At 42.3% G+C, this 22,222-nt stretch overlaps 1 pseudogene; it reads left to right on the top strand.

Annotated features, from left to right (window-relative positions):
• The first annotated feature begins 17,730 nt into the window (after positions 1–17,730).
• On the top strand, positions 17,731–18,034 carry LOC110217211 (protein mago nashi homolog pseudogene; annotated as a pseudogene).
• Positions 18,035–22,222: the final 4,188 nt, after the last annotated feature.

Raw genomic sequence — 22,222 nt, 5'->3', positions numbered from 1 at the left:
CTCAAAAAGAGGAATATTTTTGCACATCCTTAGGACTAATCCCTCCCTTAGTAGTCCCTCTCTCTAATTCTTCCTTCTCTCTTCTCCCCTTCCCCTTCTATTTCCCTATTGAGTGAAATGTATTTCTCTACCCGAGTATGTGTGTGTGTATACATATTCTTCTTTCTTTTGAGAGGTTCAGATGAGAGTGACCTTCAAATATCAGTCATTCTCCCAACTCCCTGCTTTTTATGTAAATGTCTATTTGTGCATCCTGGTTATGTGAGATAATCTTCCCTAAACTTCTCCCTCACTCACTCTTACCCCCACCCCGTTTCCCTTCTCTTTTCATTCTTTTCTTAAGATCACCAAGATGTAACAGAACTACTGCCTTGTCTGATTGGACTTCTTTCATCAATTAATGATGAAAGAGTTCTGAGGGGAACATGTACCATCTCCCCATATTTGAATGTAGTTTATCTTTGGTCCTTTTTTATTGTTCATTCATGTTTACCTTTTTATGTTTCTCTTAACTCTTGTGTTTGTGCTTCAAAGTTTCTACACAGCTCTGTCTTTTCATCAGGAATGCTTGAAAGTTCCCCATGCCTGGAATGCTCTCCCTCCTATGCTGTGACTACTGACCTCTCTGGCTTCCTTTAAGTTACAACTAAAATCCCACCTCCTGCAGGAAGCTTTTCCCAACCCCTCTTCATTCTAATGCCTTCTCTCTGTTAATTATTTCCTATTTATCCCATATATAGCTTGCTTTGTATGTATCTATTTGCATGTTGTCTCCTTTATTAGATTGTAAATGCCTTAAAAATAGACACTGTCTTTTGACTCTTTTTGCATCCCCAGAATTTAGCACAGTACCTGGCACATAGTAGGCACTTAATAAATGTTTATTGATTGATTGAAAGTCTTTTATTTCATTAAAGGTCCATTTCCTTCCCTGTAGCATTATACTCAGTTTTGCTGGGTAAATGATTCTTGGTTGTAAGTCTATAGCCTATAGCCTTCTAGAATTTCATATTACAAGTTCTCCTCTACTTTATCGTGCTGGCTGCTAAATCATGTGTGATGCATGATATGGCTCCTTGGCACTGAAATTCTTTCTTTCTTCCTGCTTGCAGTACTTTTTCCATGACCTAGAAGCTCTGAATTTTTGTGAGTTTCCATTTTGTAATTTCTTTCAGGAGGTGACTGGTAGATTCTTTCTATTTCCACTTTGCCCTTTGGTTCTAAGAAATTTGGGCAGGTTTTTTTTTTTTAAAAAAGATTTCTTGAAATATCACTCATGGCATTCCATGGCATTCCAATAGTCCAATAAATTTTTTCTCCTTGATCTGTTTTCCAGGTCAGTTGTTTCTGCTGTGAGATACCTTACATTTTCTTTGCTTTCTTTTTTTCCCCAGTCTTTGACTTTGTTTTTAATATTTCTTATTGCCTCATGGAGTCATTGGCATCTATTGATTCTAATTTTCAGGGAGTTTGTTGCTTGGGCAAGGTTTTGTATAACTTGTGCCAAGCTGTTAATTCCCTTTGTAAGTCTTTCTTTTCTAACTCATTTCTTTTCCAATTTTTTTCCTCCAGTGCTCTTATTTTATTAATAAGAAGAGGTGTAACTCTTTTAAAAATTCTCACTTCATTTCTTCTAGGAATTCTAGTTGAATTTGTCCCCTTGCTTTGTTTTATTCCGAGGCTGTGCTTGTAGATGTTTTGGAGTCATTTGAGTCTTAAGCATATCTATCATCTTAATACCTCATTATAGTGTGGTTCTTTTTTTGTGTGCCCATTTTTCCAGCCTGCTTCCTGACTTTGGACTTGATGTTAGGGCTGGGTTCTGTCACATTTCTGGTCTTGTTGCTGTTTTCTTGGGATATTAAGTGTTGCTGTTTCAGGAGTATAGAGGTAGGCTATGGACCTACAAGCTTTCAAGGCTCCCGTAAGGGCCTGATCTAGATTAAAGTCTGATTGCTAACCCTGCACCCCCACCTCTGTAGTCTGAGCTCTGAAAATTCCTGCCCTGGGTGTGAGTTTGTGCAAGAGGAGGCTGCTCCTGCATTCCGTCTCTATCAGCCGGCTGGAAAGCTCTGTTGTTTTGGAGTGGCAGAACTGTAGGCTCTCCTTTGGGTCCGAGACTCCTGCCCTGGTTATTCCTGCGCAGGTTGGGTTAGATGCTGGAAGTAAGACCCTGCTCTGTGGTTCGGAATCGAGCCACACTGCTGCTTCTATTGCTGCTGCTGGCTTTTGAACTTCCTCCTTTCTCAATACACCACTCAGGGCCTCCTTACTCAGGAACATCACTTCCCTGCTTAGGTCCCCTTCTCACTCTGGATCTGTGACCTTGGGCAGTGAGTAACAAAGCTGCCAGTTGGCACCTTCACCATTGGAATGCCTTAGTATGGGTCTAGGGGTGCCCCATATGGGTCTGGGAGCTCCTCTCACCCAGGTACACAGACTTCCCTTGCCCTTGGAGTGCTCATCTTGGCATGTTCCTGTCCCAACCCAATCCTCAGTGCCTGCAGATGCTTTGTCTGTCTTCCTATACTGACCTGGACTAGAAAAAAAAATTGACCTTTTCTGGATTTTCTCAATAGGGAATCAGTCAGATACATTTTCTAGGTCTATTTGGGTCTTACTACATTGCTTCCTATTGCTCCATCATTTGGCCCCGCCCTCCCCCCCACCCCCCTACTCCTCCCCGGAGATTTGTGAAGGATTTTGCCATCAGAGTCCTAAAATCTTTTGGTGTTGCAACACCTTTCAATGATCTCATTTTTAGATCTATAACCGAGAAAAGCCATAGGTAGTAGAGTAGAAGATGGAAACTTGGCCTGGACTCATTGGTGTGAAGTTTTGGGAGATCATTGGGATGAGAAGAGTGATTAGAACCCTTAAAAGATTTGATTAGTTGCAACACACATACTCTGGAGCTGGCTTTTGCAGATGCAAGCAATCCTTTTTTTGTCATATACTGACAGCATCCTGGAAGATTTAGGATCAGTTGTTCGTTTGTTTGTTTGTTTTTAATCAAGAAATAGACTACCGGTAGCTTATTATATTTGCTAGTAAGAGCCTAGAAAATACAATATCATAACAGTGAGACATAGTGTCCTATCTGCTAGTTAGGCTTCTTGACCTTGGAGTATACTGTCACTAAATTTCAAGATTATGGGTATGAAGCTTGATTTCAAGCATTGATGGGCAATAAGCACTGAGAAACACACATATGTGTATGTGTGTATGTATATATATGTGTGTGTGTGTGTGTATGTTTATATCTATATGTGATATTCTAAAAGGTTCAAGAGACAGTTTCTGGGTAATTTAATCATTTTATTAATAACCGTATTACTAAAAGGATGGTCATTTGGCCATCTCTCTTAAACTAAAGACCCCTAAAGGCAGTGGGGTCACAGCTTATATGCCCTTTGAAGAGGAGGTGTTCCTGAGGGGTGGAAATCAACTTGAGTTAATTAACATGAAGACAGGTATGGGCTATATTAAAATGAAGGTCTTGAGGTATGTGACTTAGGTGACTCAGATCTTGATCAAAGAGACATAAATTTCCATATCACCTATCTTGATAATAGGGAGAATCAACATTTTCCCAGTCTTGTCAGAACAAACATAATGAGCAGGAATATATCCATAAGCCAAAACTTAGAACTACTTTTACTATCTGATTAGATCTTGGCCTGGGTAAATCTCTAAGAAAGATTTCCCACACTGGTTGGTTTCTGGATGAGGAAGTAGAAAAGGGCAAAAACCTTGGTCCTAATACAATAATTAGTTATTAAATGTAAGAGAGAAATATTCATTTCTCACAGTGTATGTGTTTCAAGAAACCCTAAGCGGTATGCCACCAGCAAAAAGTGGGTAGCTGTTGTGTTCCATCATGAGTTCACCTTGCATTATTGACCCTGGAGAGCTAATGTGAATGCAGATACTCAGTTCCTTAAATTCCAGACATCAGAAGTCATGATGATCCCACTGAAGGGAAGAAGGCAACCTGTGGTACAAAAGGGACAGGGTCACTGACATAAAAAAGCACAGGGTCACTAATGTAAGCACAGCCAAGAGTCTGGGGCTTCCTTGGGAAATCAGGCCATCTGTTGGAAGAGATTTTTGTAGCCCAGAGCCAATCTTTTCTGCCTAAATTGCCTACAGATTACTGGCAGAAAGCCTGGTATTTGGTCGAAGTAATATTGGCCAAGAGAAAGGATTGACCCTCAGGGAGTAAAACTTAGCTCTTTTGAAGATAAGGTACTGGTTGGGGGAGTAGAAAAGTTAGGTTTCTACTGCAGAGTTCTGTATGTGACTATAATTGATCCAGCCTGAGGTATGAGGAGGCAATTAGTGTGGCCAAAGCCTGTTAATCCATGGTTATAAAAACCCATCTTGATGAATTTGTACCTGGGTCAAGGGCATACTCTAGAGCTGATGTGGAAAAGGCCTGGAATGACAGGAGATGTGTATATGAAGTTTGAGACCTATAACTGATTTATTCAAAGGAAAATACTGCTGGGTTTTTTTGTAGTAACAAAGAATTAGAAGGAAAGTAGGTACTCAATGAGTGGGGCTTACCTAAACAAATTATACTATATAAATGTCATGAAAGATTATTGCATAGTACCTGGCGTGTGCCTGGTATCACCTAGAAGGGTGCTTAATAAATGCTTGTTGACTTGATGCTAAAAGAAATGAGGACTATGAGGAATTCAGAGAAACTTGGGAAGACTTGTATGAATTGATGCACAGGGAAGAAAACAGATCCAGGAGAATGACTGACATGAAGAAGATACTAATATAAAGAAAAACGATGGGGCAGGTAGGTGGTGCAGTGGATAGAGCACTGGCCCTGGAGTTGGGAGGACCTGAGTTCAAATCCAGCCTCAGACACTTGATACTTAGCTGTGTGACCCTGGGGCAAGTCATTTAACCCCATTGCCTAGCCAAAAAACAAAAACAAAACAAAAAAAATTGTAAGATTTTCAAAACTCAGGTCAATGCATCAATGCATAGTAACTAATTATGATTTTAGAAGATGGATGGTGAAGTATGCTTGGCAAAGAAGTAGTGGGCTGCAGATGCAGAATTAGACATGCGTGTTCAGATACGGTTAATGTTTTAGTTTGCTTAACAGTAGTTTTTTGTTTTGTTTTGTTTTAAAATTTGTATTTAATTTGTGTTTATTGTTGTTTATCTCTACTTCTGAACATATTCTCCTCCCTTCCCCTCCCCAGGTCCCTTTCTCGATCCACTCTGCATCTTGTGACTTTGAACTGGGTAGTGGGTGACAAAGCTGCTAGTTGGCTCTTAGCCCCATTGCAATGCCCTGGTACGGGTCTAGGGGTCTAAGTTATAACTCAATATTGAGTTATACCAAATGAGAAAGAGGGAGGGAGGGGAGGGGGAGAGAGAGAGAGAGAGAGAGAGAGAGAGAGAGAGAGAGAGAGAGAGAGAGAGAGAGAGAGAGAGAGAGAGAGAGAGAGTCCCTGCCCTCAAGAAGCTTACATTCTACTGGGGGAGATCACATATAGAAGAAAATAAATAGTGGTTTGGAAAGTTACAGGGATGGTGGCTATAGTGATAGGTAAGCAGATTGACACAGCTTTTCCAGGAGCAAGGACAAATTTGATTCTTTCCACATCTAGTAAGCAAGAGTGTAAAGAGAGGGGATACTTGAAGTGCCTTGGTGCCTGGTGAAGATAAGTTCTTGGAAAGAAGTGAAACCTTACTGAGGACTGCCTCCCCCTGCAATGGACAAGTGAGGTAACCAATCAGCAATTAGGGGACCCAGGGTGGGAGCTCTGGGCATGAAAAAGTTACATCTCCCAGGCCTTGGTTTCTGGACTCCAAATCAAATCTGTTGAAGAAGAAAAAGTCCCGGGAGTAAAGGATACTAAGACTCAGGATCAATATGTCATTTACCTGGTACTAGTTTAAGTTGACCTGCTATGTATTAACTATGTCTTAGGTCAGAAGAACACAGAGACGAATGAGAAATAACATCATACTGTCAGAAACTCCAATCAGGAGATCAATCCTGTGACCAAACAAGACAGTGTGAAAGAGGAAGGAAGTATTTATTAAGCACTTACCATGTGCCAGGTCCTATGCTAAGTGCTTTACAAATATTAGGTGCTATCCTGATCCCCATTTTGCAGTTGAGGAAACTGAGATAGACAACAGTCAAGTGACTTGCCCAGGATCACACAGATAGTATGTGTCTGAGGCTGGATTTGAACCCAGCCACCTCATGCCATTTGGTTAGGAGACAGCCATTTTACTAGATAGCCCCACAGAATGCTCAGGGCCCTTCACAGACAATGCATCACAACCATGTTGCTCACTGGGGAGTTAGTGAAAAAGGTCAGAAACATGGGAGAGTCAAGTAATGAGGCCTCAAGATTGACCAGATGCAGTTGGACGGTGGTACCAGAAGATGGCCCTCATGGGAGGGGTCCCTGTCAAAATCCAGATGAAGAGGTTTGAGTTTGAGGGATTCCTGTGAGGGAGGAGGAAGAACTCCAAGAGTGTCAGAGCCTGAGAGAGACCTCTTTCTAGACATCAGGGAGGGACTAATTTCAGTTTACCCTTTTCCTGTCTTCAGCTTTGAAGATCCCAAGGGAACAAAAGTAACCTGTAGAGAGCAGTTCTCAAAATAAGGTCCAGGGATTTCCAGGGAGGAATGGAGGGGGTAGGGTCTCCAAGATCCTTTCAGGGAATCCAAAAAATCAAAATTATTTTCATAATTATGCCAAGATATTTTAATTTTAAATACTGTAAATATCAGCAACTACAACCCATGTAGACAAAAGTTCTTTGGGAGGGGAGTGGGTGGGAAGGTGAGGGGAGGAGGGGGCATTTCCTCAGTAATTATTAATTGTATGACGGTCTTGAGACCATAGATTTTGAAAACTACTCTTATATAGTTTGACCTTTGGAAGCTAGAAAATTCCATTTGGCCTCAACCATTCACAGGCCCAGGATTGGTCCTGCAATTTAATGAGTCTGAGAAAACCCACAGAAGGTAGGCAGACCCAAGTGTTCCAAAGTGACAGGTCACTGTAGAAGTGTCCAAATAATCTAACTAGTGACTAGGTTAACAGGAAATACCTTAGAACAGTGATGGAGAATGTCACTCATGTAGCCAGGCAGTGCCTGCTGCTGCAGGGCCAAATACTGGTGACAGAAATATTAAAGGCATATATGGAATCTACTGTCAGTAAATTGCCCGTGTGATAATATACATAGCAGAGTCAAACTCAAATAGAATCAGATTCGTGTGGGCCACATATTGACTTGGAAAACTACAAATTAACATTATCTATTTTGTACTGTATTTTTATTCCCTCCAAGTTTGATACCTCTGGTAGACAGTATGGACCTGAGATCAGCGCTTAGCACAGTGCTTGGCACATGGCAGGCATGTAAGTGTTTAGTGACTGACTGCTGCATATATCTGTGTTAAGTCACATGCATCATGTGTTTGTGGGATCCAAGAATAAACAGGAAAACTGTATGGGTCTAGTTGTGTTAAGACCAGAACTCACCATTAATGAGGACACTTTGGAGAAGGCTATGAAGAGTCAGACCACAGTGAATGACTGAATAACAACAACACAAGCCAACTCTCCTACTGTACTTGTTTTCCACATACAAAACTCCAACTCTTCTGATTCTTCTTTCACAACATGACTAATGTGGAAATATTTTTAATATGATTGTATATGTATAGCCTATCTCAATTTGCTTGCTGTCTTGGGGAGAGGGGAAGGAAGGGAGGGAGGGAGAAAAATTTGGAACTCAAAATCTTACAAAAATGAATGTTGAAAACTATCTTCACATGTAATTGGAAAAAATAAAATGCTATTAAGTGGGGGGAAAGAAACTTTAAAAAAATTTTAAGAATTAAATATTTTGGGACAGTTAGGTGGAGCAGTGAACAGAGCTCTGGCCTTGGAGTCAGGAGGACCTGAGTTCAAATCCAGCCTCAGACACTTAACACTTACTAGTTGTGCGACCCTGGGCAAGTCACTTAACTCCATTATCTCACCAAAAGGCAAAAATAAATAAATAAATACATAAATATTTTGGGGAAAAAAATTCCAACTCTCATATCCCCATTATCTCAAATGAGATGATGTCTGTAAGGCACTTAGCACGGTTCCGACCCCCTTCCTTTTGTCTACCAGCCATGCCATGCCTAGAATGCTTTCCATCCTCACTGCTACTTCTTGTAATTCCTAGTGACCTTCAAGGCTCAGCTTAAGTGTCACCTTTTATATAAGCCTTCCAGGATAACCCCAGTTGTTAGTTTTCTCCCCACCTGAAATATCACCTTTTGTGTTACTTACCTGCCTTCATATTCTGCTGTCCCCTCCCCTCTTCACTTCTTGAGAGCAGCATTTACCGGTTTTGTTTCTATATCCCCAAATGAGCACAGGGCAGCCACACACAGTAAGGGCTTAATAAATGCTTGTTGACATTTGACCCAGAAAAGGAGAAAATGCATCCCCTTGATCCGCTTTTTTTTGTGGAAAGGTACAAAGATCCACAGGTGTGGAACACCATCTATGCAGTCAGATTTGGTTTTTGTTTGGTTAGTTTTACTGAACTGCTCCTTTTCCTTTTTTTTTTTTATTCTTTATGATAAGTGATGGCTCTCTGGGAGGGGAGAAGAGAATGAATTGATTTAGAAATGAAAGTGATATAGAAACAAAAGACATCAATAAAATTTTTTAAAATGAAAAATGCTTGTCGAATTGAACTGAATCCTGACATTACCTTGATACTGGGGCACTGAACAAAATTTCCACACGGACAAGACACATGAGAACAAAGGCATCGATATTTTTTTTTCAGTCATGGACCCCCGCTCCAGCTACATACCTATACACTAATACAATCGTCGTTGTTCAGGTGTGCCCCACTCTGGGTGACCCCATGGAGTCCGTGGGGTTTTCTCAGCAAAGATACTGGAATGGTTTCCCGTTTTCTTCTCCAGTATGTCCTCATTTTACAGATGAGGAACTGAGGCAAATAGGGGTTAAGTGACTTGCCCAAGGTTACACAGCTATTAAGTGTCTGAGTCTGGATTTGAACTCAGATCTTCCTGACTCGTGGCTTGGTGCTCTATCCACCTAGCTGCCCCTAATACAATAGCAGTCCCCAAATAAATGTAATCAACTTAATTCTTACAAAAGTATACTTATCAGTCATGCTAGTCACTAATCAGTTGTGATCAGGTCAATGATAATGCTGACATTAACAAACTAAACTATTTTGGAGACCTGTAGGATACATTCAGAGAGGCTCATCTCAATTCCCACTGTGGGTTTATATTACAGATGGTGGCTCTCAGCTTTGACTTCAGTAGTTTCATGAACTTTCATATACCCAAATGAAGTCCAAAGTCAGTTTTGGGTAGTTAAGTCTTTACTAGCTTAATAATAACAGCTAGCATTTTACCACACAGGCCAAATCCAAGCCTAACCAGGTTACTCCCCTGACCAGGAAGCTCCAGTGGGATAAAATGTAAACTCTTCTAGCTTTTAAAGTCCTTCACAATCTGACTCCAACATATTTTTGTACACCAGGGGTTCTTGGCCTGGCATTCTTGAACTAAAATAAAAACCCACAAAACTTTTAGTTAACTATATTTCATCTTAAAAGCAATGACAAACCACTCCACTACCTTTAGGGCAGCTAGGTGGCACGGTGGATAGAGCTCTGGGCCTGGAGTCAGGAAGATCTGAATTCAAATCTGGCCTCAGATACTTGCTAGCTATGTGACCTTGGAATTCTGTTTGCTTTAATCCACTGGAGAAGGAAATGGCAAACCAGTCTAGCATCTTTGCCAAGGAAACCCTATGCACCATATTAGTGTCCATGGGGTCACGAAGAGTTGGACTGAATAGCAACAGCAACATTTCAATATAATTGGTTTCCTTTGCAATCTTGCGTATTTTATTTTATGCATGTAAAAACATTATTCTGACTATGGTGCTATAAGAAATGATGAGCAGGTGGACTTCAGAAAAACCTACAAAGCCTTGTATGGACCAATGCTGAGTGAAGTGAGCAGAACCAGGAGAACATTGTATACGGTAACAGCCACGTTGTGCAATGACTAACTTTCATAGACTTGGCTCTTCCCAGCAATGCAAGGATCTACTCTAAAAGACTCATGATGGAAAACATCCACATCCAGAGAAAGAACTATAAAATCTGAATGCAGATGGAAGCATACTATTTGCTCTCCTTTTCTTTTGTTGTTTTGTTTCTTCTTTCTTGTGATTCCTCCCACTAGTTCTAATTCTTCTTTATTTATATCAAGACTAATGTGAAGATATGTTTAATATGAATGTATACGTAGAAACTACATCAGATTGCACATGGTCTTGGGAAGGGGGGAGGGAAGAGAAGGGGAGAAAATGAAAACTCAAAAGCTTATGGAAGTTAATATTGAAAACTAAAAATAAATTAATTAGTTTTTGAAAAAAGATGAGCCAAAAAAACCCAAAACCCATCATTCTGAGAACGGGTCCACAGGCTTCCAAAAAAGGTTCATGCCATGTAAAAGGTTAAGATGCCTGGTTCTAGATTGATTCCCCACCAGTCTTTGTTTCATTCAAACCAGCATACTTTCTGGTCATGGTGCACAACATTCTTTTTGTACAGGCTCTCCCTCATACCTGAAACACTCTCCTTCTTAATTTCCCTATCTCTTAATCCTGTTGTCATTTGTTGTCTTGTCTGACTCTTTGTGACCCTATTTGGGGTTTTCTTGGCAAAGGTACTAAAGTGGTTTGCCATCTCCTCCAGTTCATTTGACAGATGAGGAAACTGAGGCACACAGGTGACACAGTTAGTATGTGTCAGAGGTCAAATTTGAACTCAGGGCTTCCTGACTACAGGTCAGAACTCTCTTCATTGCCACCTAGTTTCCTTCAAAGTTCAAGACAAATTCCAACTTCTATATTTAACTCCTGTCCCAAAGCTGATTGGTATGAGACTCTCTCCTTATTGGTGGAGCCTGGGGGCAGATGGAGTTGGCTAGAGGCCAGAGCTTCAGTCCTCAGCCAGGAACCCTCCCCCACCCCCGGAATCCTTCAAGCAGGAGTACTGTTTCAGTACTCTCCAAGCCAGACTTCCTGCATAGGGTCAAGTCAACTCCCAGCTTCCAGAAAGAAGATGAAGGAGGCCATCCGCATCATGTTCCTATTCCCAGCTTGCTATTCCAGAACTCTGGGGAGTTTTCACTTGGGTGAGATCAAGGACTCTCTGTCTTGATTGAGCTGAGCGATCTGGCTCTCGGTGGGAGAGCTCCTTCACTCTGTTATTGTCTGATATAGGTTCTTCTTTGTGTACTTTCTCTGATTTGGATGAATAGGCTTGCTGTTCGCTGTGTGTTCATTGTGGAACCAGTGTTAGGTCCTAAAGGGGTCAAGCCTTGGCTATGGAGCCTGGGGTCCTCCTCCCTTCCTAAAACGACAAAAAGTGATCAAAAGTTCTATATACACTAAGCTTTCCCTCAACCCTAGCCCCAGAATTTACTTTGTATGTATTCTGTATAAATGTAACCTTCCTTTGTGTCATATTTTTTCCCCTTCTCTGCATTTTCCTTCCATTTCCAGGTGGCAGAGCAAAGTGTGAAGTTTAATAGAACGGGAGATTTAACTGAAAGGCAGTTGCCTAAGGTTTTCATACACTTTATGCACTTTCACAATGTACTTGAAAAGAGAGTTCGAGACCTTTACTTAAAAAGATGCAAGATGTAAGAGCCAAGAACAGAACGTATGATACCAGAGGTGTAAAGGATCACCAGCTAGCCCATTTTACAGAGATGAAACTGAGGCCCAGAAAAGTGACTCGCTGGAGACACAGAGGAAGTTATCCGCTGCCATTCCAGACGCCACATCTCTCCTTTACCTAAGGCAGCGAGGCTTTCTTGGTACCCAAAGGCTGAATGGGATTTCTTTTTCATCTTAAGTAGTTCACCTCCCAATGCTCCTCACAAGAATTCGTCTCTTTTGATACTTTTGAAAACGCTGAAACTTTCACCTCTTCTCTAGACGCCACGAAGACTTGGCGCCATAAGGGAGCGCAGAAGCGCCTCCCCACCCCCCATCCCAATCCTCCCCAATTCCATCCTATTCATCCGACGGGGGGGGGGGGGGTAGGCAGCAGGACCCAGCGGAGCTAAGAAGTATAAGTGCACAAATAACTGTAATGGAAAGTAAACAGATAAAGGCCAAAGAGAGGTCGCAAAACTCTGAAATCTGCGAAGAACAGGTCACTTAAATTGGGAACGGGGAGGAGAGGGGCGAGTACTATAGGGTTCTATGTGAAGGTAGCGTGAATGGCAGGAAGGGAGGACTTTCATGGAGATGGACTGGGAGGAGGGGGGCGGGAGCAGTCACTGACTAGGAATTGGGGCAAAATGATCCAATGAGGTGAAAATGAGAAAAGGCAGGGAGAATGGAGGCCAGAGAGTAGACCAGTCCATCTGGAATGGAAAGGAAATTATATGAGATAAAGCTAGGCAGATATCAATTCACAAGCATTTTATGTACCTACTATGTGCCAGGGCCTAGGGAAACGACAGGTGCATATAGAGGAATATACAAAATAAATTCTTGTTCTTTGAGTTGGGAGTGGGGATGGAGGAGGACAGCGGCAAGGAACATTTTGGAGGGGGTTGGGGGAGGGTGGAGAAATCCGGAAAAGGTTCAGGCAAAAAGCCAGATTACAAAGAGCTTTACTGGGCAGACTTAAAAGTTGGACTTTTTTCAGCGGGGGGGGGGGGGGGGGGGGGGGGGGGGAGGGAACCATCAGAAGGCTTTTCAGTATGAGTGACATGATTTGCAACTTTTCACATCCAAGGCCTCACTCTTTCTTTCTTCCCAGCACCCTGTGGACTTCTTTACAGAGATTTAGGATTTAGGATCAGGCAGTGGGGAGGGAGACAAATACATGAATAACTATTGTATAAGGTAGAGCTTGATAAGGAGGGGGTAGAGTCAAAATGCTATGGATTCCTCGGGAGGCTGAGATCACATCTGGTGCTGGTCTGGCTCATCTTTGTATCCCCTAAGCACCTAGCAAAGTACTATCTTTGCACATCAAAGGCAATGAATAAATACTGCTTGAGCTGAATTCAATCCTTCAGGGTATTATTGTGAATCCTGGCCCAGGCCTAGCCAGCACAGGCCATACACATAGCTGTTGCTCAACAAATATTTATTCAGTGTGTTAAGAGGATGCTACAGGTGAGAAACTAGGGAAATCCCCAGCATTCCCCTCCTCAAGCGCCTGGGAAGCTGTCCAGAGCTGGTAACTGACCCTGGCCTGATTTTGAATAACAAGCTAGCCTCTCCTATCTTAAAGAAAAAGAAAAGGAGGGGCAGCAAGGTGGTGCAGTGGATAGAGCACTGGCCCTGAAGTCAGGAGGACCTGAGTTCAAATCCGGCCTCAGACTAAACACTTGACACTTACTAGCTGTGTGACCCTGGGCAAGTCACTTAACCCCAATTGCCTTAAAAAAACAAACAAGAAAAAGAAAGGGCAGAAGTCTCAGAGAAGGGAGCACAAATCCGGAGCAAGAATCAGAGCGTGACAAACACCAGAGCAGATGTTACCGCAGGAAGGACCCCTGAGCATCAGACCAGAAAGGAATGAGAGGGTAGAAACCATGAAAATGGGAGGTCACCAGCACCAGAATACTAGTCCAGGATGTCGACCTGAAAGCTGGTTAAAGAGACAACAAGCTAGGTGATAAGTAAATTCATATTGTTTTATTCCCTTAAGGTAGCAGCTATGCAACATGTTACATGGAGGCAGAGGTTTAACTCTGACAGAATCAAGCAATTTCTGGAGGACATTTAAACCCTGACTCAGGATGTCTGTGTTACTCAGTTTTATGGTCTCTATATGTTTAACCCAGAGCATGAGAAAGGAAATTTAAACAAGATAGGAAAATGTCAGATCCAGGATATCTGTTTCTTTTACCACCAGGGTGAGAGAAATTCTCCTTATTCAAGGTAGTGTCTGGGTTAAAGGCGCCTTAGGGGTCATAAAGAGAAGAATGCCCTTGATCATCTTTAGCTGTTGACACAGGAAGGGGCATTCTTAGCTCACTTATAAAGAAAAGATTAATTCAGGTTTTTAGCCCTTATTGGGGCTCAATTGGTCTTAAATGATTATCAAGGAGGAATATCTCTGCTTGGTGACTTTACCCAGAGAGCCAGACCCAGCACTGATGATTTCTCATTCCCCACCTCCCTCTTCCCCTACCTCCCCCTTCTCAGAAGAACCTGGATCTCTTCCTAAAATTAGTTCTATTTCCATAATGTTTACATTCCTGCTCACCTTGTCTTTACCTGTGATTTTCTTTTTTTTTTTACCTGTGATTTTCTAAGATAAATGTGGTTAACTATTGCCTTCCTGATCTATGTTTTTCATTACCCAAATGCAGCAGAGAAAAAGTAATGAGAGACAGAGACAGAGAGAGATGGAGAGATAGAGACAAAGATAGAGAGTGAGATTTTTACAGGTTTGATAAGATTCACTATAGCTGTTCCCTGGCCGGGGCTCAGAACTGTGAAAAGGATTTGTGATTCAATTTTATAGTTCCTCAGAATAAAGAGAAAAACTTAGGGCAAGAGCTTTCTAGGGAATGAGTTAGCAACTTTAGTTGAGTAAAGCTAGGTTGAGCTGGGACAGGTAATGATGGAGTATGGGCCCTGGACCTCTTCCCCGTTTGAACTTCTGAACTTTCCCACATCAAGACTTGCTAAGACAGGAAAGCTTGGGAAAAGGGAAAGCCTCCTCTTGCCCTGCTCCTTTGTTGGGAAGGGACCCGATGGTGAAATTGGGGAGCCAGTTTTTTCTAGTTAAGCCTCCCATCTCCCTTTTCCCTCCGTTCACCAGACCTCTCCATGTTCCACTACAAGTGTGAGAGACAGTTGAACCTACTGTTTGGGAACAGGGAATTCCTGGGTGAGCTACTTATGTCACCCCACCGTTGTTTGCCTCCGAGACCCTAATGTGTTTCCCCACACTGCCAATATCCAATTAAGCCCGAGACCTGGAAGGGACTGCAGCCACTGAGTGAAAAATTCCTTAAGTATAAAATCGTTGTGGCCCCCTCGTAACACCTCTATCCTTCCCGTAAAAAAGCCTAATGGAGAATAAGAGTTCAAGATCTCAGGGCTGTTAACTAAGCTGTTATTCCCATACACCCGACAGTCCCTAACCCATATAATATACTCACTCAGATCCCTGGGGGTACCCGATGGTTTGCCACCCTGGATCTCAAAGACCCTTTCTCTGTATACCTCTTTACACAGACCCATAATTTATGTTTACCTTTAAGTGGACACCCCTCGGGAAATCAAGTCTATGGCACCTAATGCCTACAGTCTTGGCCCAAAGTTTTCGGAGTAGCCCCCTTTTATTTGTCCAGCCTTGGGGAAAGATTAAAGGAACCCGGAACTAGCTGATAGTAGCTTAATTCAGTATGTGGATGATATTCTAATTTGTAGCCCCGCTGTAAAGTATCTGAGCCACAACTAACACTCACGCCTCACTCCTTAACCTCAGAGAGGAAAAGGGTGATCCTATCTATCTCTATTCCAGCCACTAAGAAACAACTTGGAACTTTTCTAGGCATGGCCCAATTTTCTAGACTCTGGATCCCTAATTTTGGTTTATTGCTAGCAGTATCTTTATGACTCTACTTAAGTCCCTAATTCACTTCCTCTAGAGTAAAGCCCCAACCAGGCAGAAGCTTTTGAGACTCTGAAAACCAAGTTGACCAGCAATCCGGCATTAGCTCTACCCAATCAAGTCAAACCTTTCACTCTGTATGTTGATGAAAGGAGAACATAGGCTTTGGGAGTCCTAATCCGGCCCTTAGGACCTGACCCCAGGCCAGTTGCCTATTTATCAAAACACTTAGACTCCGTGGCTGTGGGTGGGCTTCATGCCTCTGGGCAGTGGCTGCAATAGCCATTCTAATGGAGGAAGCCTCTAAATTTACAGTTGGCCAACCCTTGGAAGTTCTGACTCTCCACCGAGTTCAGAGCGTCCTGGAAGGAAAGGCTCCATCAGTGGCTGGCTAGCGGCAAGCTCACCAAATATCAAGCCTTGCTCTTATCTTAGATAACCCTGACCTAATTATTCGAGTGTGCTACACACTCCTAATCCCCAAAGCAGTGTGGTATATAGAACAAGGGGTTAGGAGAGCTGGGTATGGAGTAGTCAATCACCCTCCACCACACCATAGAGGCCAAACCCCTGCCCCCAGGACCTCTGCCCAAAAGGCAGAGTTAATAGCATTCGCCAGAGCCCTGCAGCTAGGGAAAAATAAGAGAGTAAATATTTTTACCGACTCTTTTAAAATATACTTTCCATGTTCTACAAGCCCATGGAACAATTTGGAAAGAAAGACGACGCTCTCTCTCCCTCCCTGGATGGTTTCAGACACCCCCGGCCAACTTCTTATCCCAGAGGAAAGCCAGTGAAAGCTTCTTTTTGGTTCACACCAGGCCACACACCTGAAGAACGCCCTCCAGTCTCTGACAAAGCCTATTTTTACCGGCAGTAAGCTAGGAGAAACCACCTGACAAATCTGTTGAGCTTGCCCAACTCAGACCTGAGACTCTGGAATATACCTGTGAACCCTTGGAGAACCTCAAGCTGCTGTTTAGAAAGGGCCTGGCCACCTCCAGTGGACAGGTGGATAAAAAGACGTGAAATCATACTCATCCTTTTCCTTTTATGTTTTGGCTTTGCCATAATCATCTTTAATTCCCTGTAGGGAAATTATCTTTTCTTTTTGGTATACTCATTTTAGGCCTGTTTGGTCCTTATTTGCTTAACCCCTTTGCCAGGTTTGTCTCCTCCAGGGTCCAGGCCATCAATTTCCAGATGGCTGCTCAGGCTATGTACCAACCTCTGACAGAGTCCAAGGTCTCTAGTTGACTGGACCTGGCATCAGCCCTTGAAGTCTGACCCCTTGAACGGGATCCAGTGAGGCAGGGACAGATCTACGCCCCTTCCAGCAGGAAGCATTTTCAGAAGCCAAGACTTTCGCCCCTTAACGCAAAAAGAATTTGGGTCACAAATGTCTATGGCCCTAGAAAAACCCCACCTTGGACTCTCCTTGAACTTCCACTTGATCAAAGAAGTCTCCAGAGACTGTAATCCTATCAACTGGCCTTTCATTGCCCCTACAGCCCAATCTCTTAACCTAGCCCAGCCCAGCCCTGGTCTATTATCTTCTGATGGCCCCCCCCTACTTCCCACCCTTAATCCTATCTACTTCCCAGTCACTCTCATCAAGATCTTCCCCAGACCTGTCCTCCATTCATGCCAAACTACTGGCCACTCCCATCAAGATCCTCTCCAAACCCCTCGGCCACTCCTAGATCCCGCCCACAGTCTTTCTGTATATAAGGTCCATCTGGCCTCCATTAAGGTGCTCAGATTTTTAAGATTCTAGCCAAGGAAAAGGTGGTGCCAATCAGGTTTGTGGAGGTCATTGTGTGGCCCCTTATCCCTCCAAGCATCCCGCAGATTCAGGCCCAGCTTGACTTGGCCATGGCCAGCAATTTTACCTGCGCTACTACGAGGGACCCAAGGGCAAGTTGAGCCACGAGTTACTAGAGTTTGGGTTTCCAGCCACTGGAGGGAAAATGGAGGTATCCCAACAGCAGCAATTACAAAAATGATGTGATGATAAGAAAAGAGGCTTATGTCCACAAGAGTGATGGGGGAACTGAAGAGAGTCATGGATGATAGTGAGGTAACAAAAGAAGGCAATGCTTTGTGGCCTCCTCCAGAAGTGGGCCTGCAGGGGCCTGAAATTGTGATTGGAGACAAACACATTTCTTTTACTGCATCCAAAATTGGCTCCCTTATTGATGTGAACCAGTCCAAGGATCCTGAAGGTTTGGGAGTGTTTTATTACCTGGTCCAAGACCTGCAGCGTTTAGTCTTCAGTCTTGTCAGCTTGCATTTCAAGATTAAGCCCATCTAGGCTGGGTTCTTTTTTTTTTTAACTTTTTCTGTGTGTTTGCGTGGTGTCATTTTCATTCCCAATGTCAGAAGACTTTTGTGTAAGCTAGGAAAAAAAAATTTTTTATATATTGTGTAAGTGATTGTCTTTAATGAATATGCAGGCCAAAAAAAAAGAGTCTAGCCAAGGGCTCAGCTTCTTAAAATCTAGCCAATAGCTCACAAATGTTCAGAGTCCTTAAAAGTCTGGCCAATATGGCGAATCTTTAATAAACCTTGTCTTTGGCTGAAAGAAAACTTGGGCCGGATTTATTCTGACAGGACCCACATGTCACTCTTTTGGGGTCCCCAAACCTTAACATACGTGGTTCCCTGAACCTCGACATTTGGTGCCTGGACATCTCCCACTTTGAACATCCCCTGAACTTTCCCACATGGCCCTGGCATCACCTGAGGCTCATCCCAGAATAATCCTTTCAACTGTCCTTTTATTGTGACCGGACCTTCAATTCTCTGCTACTTCTAACCCAGCCCAGCCCTTCATTGTTACCCGGATCACCCCAGGCTATTTCTTACCCTTAATCCCACCTAGACCCCTTCTTTGTTATCTCCAGGTCAACCTAGCCTGTTGGCTACTCCTAGATGCCATTCAAATCTTCCCGCAAATCTTTTTCCCTTATAAAAAAGGTCAGTCTCATCTACCAAATTTGCAGGTTTTTAAAAACCCTACCTGCTTCTTTTGGTGAAACAATAAACCTCGTCTCTGACTGAAAGAAGGCAGGACCCTAGCCTTTTGCCCTTGAATTTCAGGGTTCCCAGCACCCCTAGATCACAACAGTGTGAGCACTAGGCCTTGTGGATTTCAGAAAAACCTGGAAAGACTTATATGAATTGATGCAGAGTGAATTGAGTGAACTAGGAGAACATTGTACACAGTAACAGCAACACTGTATGTTGATCAACTATGATAAACTTAGCTCTTCTCAGCAATGCAATGATCCAAGACAATTCCAAGGAACTCATGATGGAAAATGCTGTCCACATCCAAAGAAAGAACTAATGATGGAGTCTGAATGCAGATCAAAGCATGCTATTTTCACTTTTGTTTTTGTTTTTTTCTTTCTTGTTTTTTTCCCCCTTTTGTTCTGAATCTTTCACAACACGACTAATGTGGAAATATGTTTAACATGATTGTACATGTATAACCTATATTGGATTGCTTGCTTTCTTGGGGAGGAGGAAGGAAGGGAGGGAGGAGGGAGAAAAATTTGGAGCTCAAAATCTTACAAAGATGAATGTTGAGAACTATCTCTACATGTAATTGGAAAAAAAATAAAGTACTATTAAGAAAAAAAAGAACTAGGCCTTGGTCACTTTCTCTTCCCACCTTCATGAAGCTGGTTTGAAAGGAAAAGCATTCCTTCAGGGCTGAGGAGCTGAGTCATTACCAATGAGAGGAGTTGATGGAGTAACTGTGAAAGATAGGTTGACTCACAAGCAATAGGGACCAATGAAAAGGAATGACAACTCTGCTTATCATCAGACTGTAACATCACATTACCATTCACTGTTAGAAATAAATGAGTCATTTTCTTCCTCTTTTCCTCTCATTGCAACAACAAATAGAACATCCTGTTACTGTCAGGCTCATGTCTACAAAGCACATTTATTTATTATATCCTTGTTCATAGTAATTCTGCACTTGGAAATATAATTATGAAATGGTTCCTATTTTGACCTCCATCCCCCAATCCCCTTACATATCAAAATTCTCTAATAGGGTTAAGAAAGAATTGCCTTTCTTAGACTTATATGAACTGATGCAAAGTAAAATGAGCAGAACCAGGAAAACATTGTACATAGTAACAATAACATTGTGTGATGATCAACTATGACTGACTCAGCTCTTCTCAGCAATACAATAATCCAAGACAACTACGAAGGATTCACAATGGAAAATGCTGACCACATCCAGAGAAAGAACTGATGGAGTCTGAATGCAGATCAAGGCATATTATTTTCACTTTATTTTTTTCATTTTTTTCCCTTTTGGTCTGTTTCTTCTTTCACAACTGTGACTAATACGGAAATCTGTTTTACATGGTAGCACATGTATAACCTATATCAAATTGCTTACCACTTTAGGAAGAGGGGAGGGGAGGAAGGGAGGAAAAATTTGGAACTCAAAATTTTATAAAAATGAATACTAAAAAATTGTCTTTACATATAATTGGGACACAATAAAATACTATTAAAAATCTGTCTTTCTTGTGTGGCTCCTATTGTATCCTCATGCCACAAGTCCTGTTCCTCTTCTTATATGATCCTCTCATGATCTTGGAGAAGGGAACTACAGATGGGACAAACAATGACTGCCACCATGGGATAACTCCGCCTCTGCTTTCACCTCTCCTAAAGAATTCCAAACAAAAACTCCCAAGGTAGCTCTTAAGTGAACAGTCACTGCCTTCCTCTTAGAGGGCTGATCTCACATTAGTTTTCTCTTTTATATTACGGAATAATTTCAAATCTTGGGGGTTTTGTGGCCACCCAACCCTTTACCAGAGGTTCTTGTAAAAATAATTTATTCTAGAGCTAGAAAGCACACAATATATTCTCCTATTGATACTGTAAGTTCCAGTGAGGACTGTCTTCTCTTTGTATCTCCCCAGCACCTAGCACAGGTCTCTGTGTACAGTAGATGCTTAATGAATGCTTGCCGAATTGAACTCAATAGAAAAAGACAGTATGGTATAGTGGAAGAAGTACTGGATTTAGAGTAGGGAGACCCGAGTTTGAATGCTAATTCTGACATTTACTAGCACTGTGAAATTGAGCAAATCACTCCCCAGATTGAGCATCACTTAATCTCTGAGGATCTTGTAACTCTAATTCCTATGTGTTAGGCATCAGAAAGAAGCAAAACAAGGTGCTATGTGAGATCCAAAGGGATGTTATCAATAGAGGATGTGATAAGAGTTCATGGAGGAGGTAGCATTTGAACTGGTCTTTGAAGGGAAGAGGGGGAGGGGAAGGGATACCTTGGCAAAGACCCAGGGGTGCAGAAAACACTGGTTATATTTGGGGAATGGAATTTTTTTCTTTTGTGGCAAGGAAGGCCATCAGTGGCTGCCACTTCTACCACTTCCCTTCACCCTGTCTTCTTGTGATCTCTGTCTCTATCTCTGTCTCTCTGTCTCTCTCTCTCTCCCTCTCTGTTTGTAGTCACTAAAGAGGGATCTCTGGTTTCCTTCAAGTCTTGGGTAAAATCTCATCAGCTATATAAAGCCTTTCCTGAACCCCCTTAAAGCTACTTCCTTGCCTCTATTGATTGTCTGCAATTTATGATACACACACACACACACACACACACACACACACACACCCACCTTGTTTGTACATAGTTCTTTTCATATTATCTCCCTCATTATACTCTAATCTCCAATGAGAATAGGGACTGCCTTTTGCTTTTCTTTGTAAACCCGGTGTTTAGTTCAGTTCTGGGCACATAGTAGGCGCTTAATAAATATTTATTGATCACTCAATGGACCAGAGGGTGCATACAACATAAAAATTAAATGCTTATCTGGCATTTTCTTTCCTTTACTCTGGAATTCACTTGTATATTCTAAGGGCTCATAGTCTCCACATGCAACTCCCTTATCCTAGGGGCAACTATGTAGGGAGATCCCTTATACTCCTCTGAATAGTGCATTGCATCAAGATTAGGAGAAAGTCCTTGATTTAACTTCATTTTTCCCCCTTTCTGCTTCATGTCTTTGTATGGGATGGTCATCCCAGCAACTAGTAAAACAAAACTCCAGAAGCCCACTTTTCCATTCTGATACTGATTCAGGTCTTTCATGATTATGGTCACAGACCTCTTGGTCTGTCTGGTTTTCTAAAATTCTAGGGAACTCTTTTTCTGGAAGACACTCATTTTCAACCTTAAGTAGCCTTTGTCCCCAGCCAACATATGGAAAACAAGCATCATGGTTTCTATGGAATGTTCTGTGTGAGATGGCATCTTGATATGGTCTTCTGACTTGCATAAGTGAAAAGAACAGTAGCTAAGGGAAATACAGAGTTTCTTTGGCTTCTCTTAAGCCTGAGTATTTCTTTATTGTATTCATTTTTCTTTCTGTTTACTTGCATAATAAGGGTCTGACACATACTCATATGTTAGGGGAACAATGGATGGAGGACCAGA

This window comes from Phascolarctos cinereus, unplaced genomic scaffold (assembly GCF_003287225.1).
Source record: "Phascolarctos cinereus isolate Bilbo 61053 unplaced genomic scaffold, phaCin_HiC Scaffold_5;HRSCAF=322, whole genome shotgun sequence".
Lineage (NCBI taxonomy): Eukaryota > Metazoa > Chordata > Mammalia > Diprotodontia > Phascolarctidae > Phascolarctos > Phascolarctos cinereus.
The sequence above is the reverse complement of the archived record's forward strand: the minus strand, read 5'-3'. Positions and strand labels throughout refer to the sequence as shown.